This window comes from Pundamilia nyererei, unplaced genomic scaffold (genome assembly GCF_000239375.1).
Source record: "Pundamilia nyererei isolate P.nyererei 1_Seehausen unplaced genomic scaffold, PunNye1.0 scaffold00015, whole genome shotgun sequence".
Classification (NCBI taxonomy): domain Eukaryota; kingdom Metazoa; phylum Chordata; class Actinopteri; order Cichliformes; family Cichlidae; genus Pundamilia; species Pundamilia nyererei.
Genome location: NW_005187416.1, coordinates 1,145,428 through 1,148,309, shown reverse-complemented (window position 1 = coordinate 1,148,309; position 2,882 = coordinate 1,145,428). Strand labels below are relative to the sequence as shown.

Below are 2,882 nucleotides of genomic sequence, written 5' to 3'. Positions count from 1 at the left end.
TATAACTGCATACAGTACCTTGTTTTAAATGAACGGCATTCATATTATCAGTGAATGAATTGTAAAATCAAGTTTCATGCTGTTTAAAAGTGGGAACCAATTAGAGTCCACAACATACATTGACCTAATTCTTACTTAAAAAACCTTTTCATTAAGTACTTCTCATCAGTTTTTTTTCTTGATATTTCAAAGCTGAATCTTGGCAGTTCTATTTCATGATCCTTTATTTAGTATGACTAACAACTAAGGTTGAAAGTGAAAATGTATCTTATGTTTATGTGTGTGTATACACACACACACACACACACACACACACACACACATATTTTTTTTTATTTAAAAACCATAAAATACAATCACACTGTCATTCAAATTATGAGAAAATTAAAATTCTTGTCACATTATTTTATATTCCTTTTATTTTTCTTTAAAAAAACAACATTGTAACATTATAGCCATACATAGAATATGTACAGAAAATGTTACTATTTATATATTTTTGTTTTTTTTTAAAGTAATACTTTTAAAAAATATATATATAATGGCAATTCACAACAACAGTGTTTTACACTGTAAGGTAAAGCCGATAGATTATAGGGTCTATGTAATATTGAAGACAGAACCTCAGTGATCAGACAGTCCAGCAAGCACCGGCAACGGTACCAAGGTTATATTACCATTTTAATGTACTCGCTATAGGTTTCATATTTGGGCAATATGCATGTAATAAATCTCCTGTCAATCTACCAAATAATTATCTTGTATGGCCAACTAATGATTAAGGATTGGCCCCAGAGTAAAGGTCATGCAATACACACACACAGACACACACAAATCCCATGGCATCCCAAAGGCAACCAAGAACTTCCATCTTTTGAGTTTTCTTTTTCTTTTTTATATTATCCTCCTAGGACCTGCCGTCCACATATGTGGACATCACATTTTGGGTTATTTAGACCAAAATACTCAATTTTGCTCTGCAAGGGCCTGATATCCACTTACGAGGACATTATACTGCTACTGTTCTATCAAAATTCTAACAAATATCCTCATTTGTGGCTCTCACTTTTCTTAGCAACAAAAATCAGGTAAAAAAAACAAACATTTGATAATTCTTTGTTTTTACATTCATCGGGCCCCAATATGCCCAAATATCAAAGAGAAATTAAAAATGCATGCTCTGGAAGAGTTCGGGTCTTAGGAGGTTATAGGTCTGCATTTGTTTTGCACTTTTGGTTATATAAAAATGAACAAGTTAAACAACCCTCTGGACTGACATCAGTATCCGATCTTGGACAACTGTTGCTTAATTGTTTGCATGTTTTGTTCAAGCTCAAATACCTTTTTCACAGTGCAGTCAGTATCACAGTAGCCCACCATTCTTTGTTTCTTTGTTTTCAGAGGTCAGTTTGTTTTGTTTTAGAAATGACTATGTTTGTGGTACACTGCGCTTACGTAGTAATACTCTAACTACTAAGATTTCATGAAAAAAAAGACCAAAGTCTATTATATGTGTCACAATGTCACGTTTGTCTTTTTATCTAAATCTCAGTTTCTCTTTTTATTTCATTCCAGGGAGGTTTAGCAAATTGATTCAATCAGTAAAAACACTTCAGTATATGATTGTTCTACAGTAGACATACATTTACAGGTCCTTTTAACAACTTTACCCACATGTGGTAACAGATTACCATTTCTCTGAAGATAACTAACACAGCTTCATCTTTTTTTGTCTTTAGTTTAAAGTAACAATAAATAATGGTAAATAAGATGTATTGAAATGACATCTGTACCTTTGCATACCTCTAAAAGTAACAATAACCGTGCACCAGCCTTGTCTTGAAATTGCAGACTTTTCACGCTTGTATACTTAGAGAAGCTCTGTAGGTGGCTGCCTACCAAGCGTCTTTCTTTGTTCTCTTTTCTACCTTGACTGAGGTTTATAGCAGGGTGACAGATTCCATTTTTATGACAATGAGCTCAAAGTGCCCAGAGTCACAGAGGGTGAAGAGAAAAGAAAAAGACAAAACACCTCTATTTTGCTGCTGCAACTTTCAATGGCCATTGCCAGCTACTGTTATTTCCCCTGAGCATGTGCTGATGGTCTCTCTTGTTGCATTTTGTTGTGGTGTTTTAACTTGTTTCCCTCCATTTGAAAACATTTGGTGTGAAGGGAGCAAGCAAATGGGAGGGGGGTGGGGGTGCACAAAAATCCAGGAAAAAGAAAAATATGAAATAGCTCCAGAAGCTCATTTCCAAAACAAACAAACAAACAAACAAACAAACAAACAAACCACAAGTGTTTTTAATGGCTGTGGTGGATGGCTTGAAAGAGAGAGGACCGTGTCTGCTGCAAGTGTTCTGTAGGTGAAGTGAAATGTAAATTTTAAAAAAAACATTTAGAAATATGAGTCGTTTTCTCAGATGGAGTTGGAAACATAACCTAGAAGAAAATGTTTCTATAGGTGCATCGGATGTTGTGAGGAGGGAAAAATGAAGCTAGGAAAGGAGGTATAGATAGATGGAAGAGGTAAGATGGGGTTGCAAGGAGAGAGGAAGGGCAGGCGTCTAGAATACAAATGGCTGCCTGCAGTCGGGGCCCCCTGTGCTATCTGCTGGTAATGACTGCACAACTCTCAGCAGCTCTAATGAAAATGACTTCCAATTCCCGGCTCACTGTATTGATTGTGTTTTCATCTTTATAAAATGAATACGGGTAGTGAGCTTGTCTCTATGCCAAGTATGAAAACTGCAGGGGGTGGGGGATTGGGCTGGAAGGGAGGAGCATTCAGGAGTGCACACTGTTTTGATCTATGCGTGTGTGTGTGTGTGTGTGTGTGTGTGTGTGTGTGTGTGTGTGTGTGTGTGTGTGTGTGTGTGTG

General features: G+C 36.4%; 1 protein-coding gene across 5 annotated transcripts in view; it reads right to left on the bottom strand.

Annotated features, from left to right (window-relative positions):
• The window catches only part of cadm1a (cell adhesion molecule 1a), a 456,892-nt gene that overhangs the window by 70,872 nt on the left and 383,138 nt on the right, over positions 1 to 2,882 (bottom strand). The gene's annotated exons all lie outside the window — the stretch shown is intronic.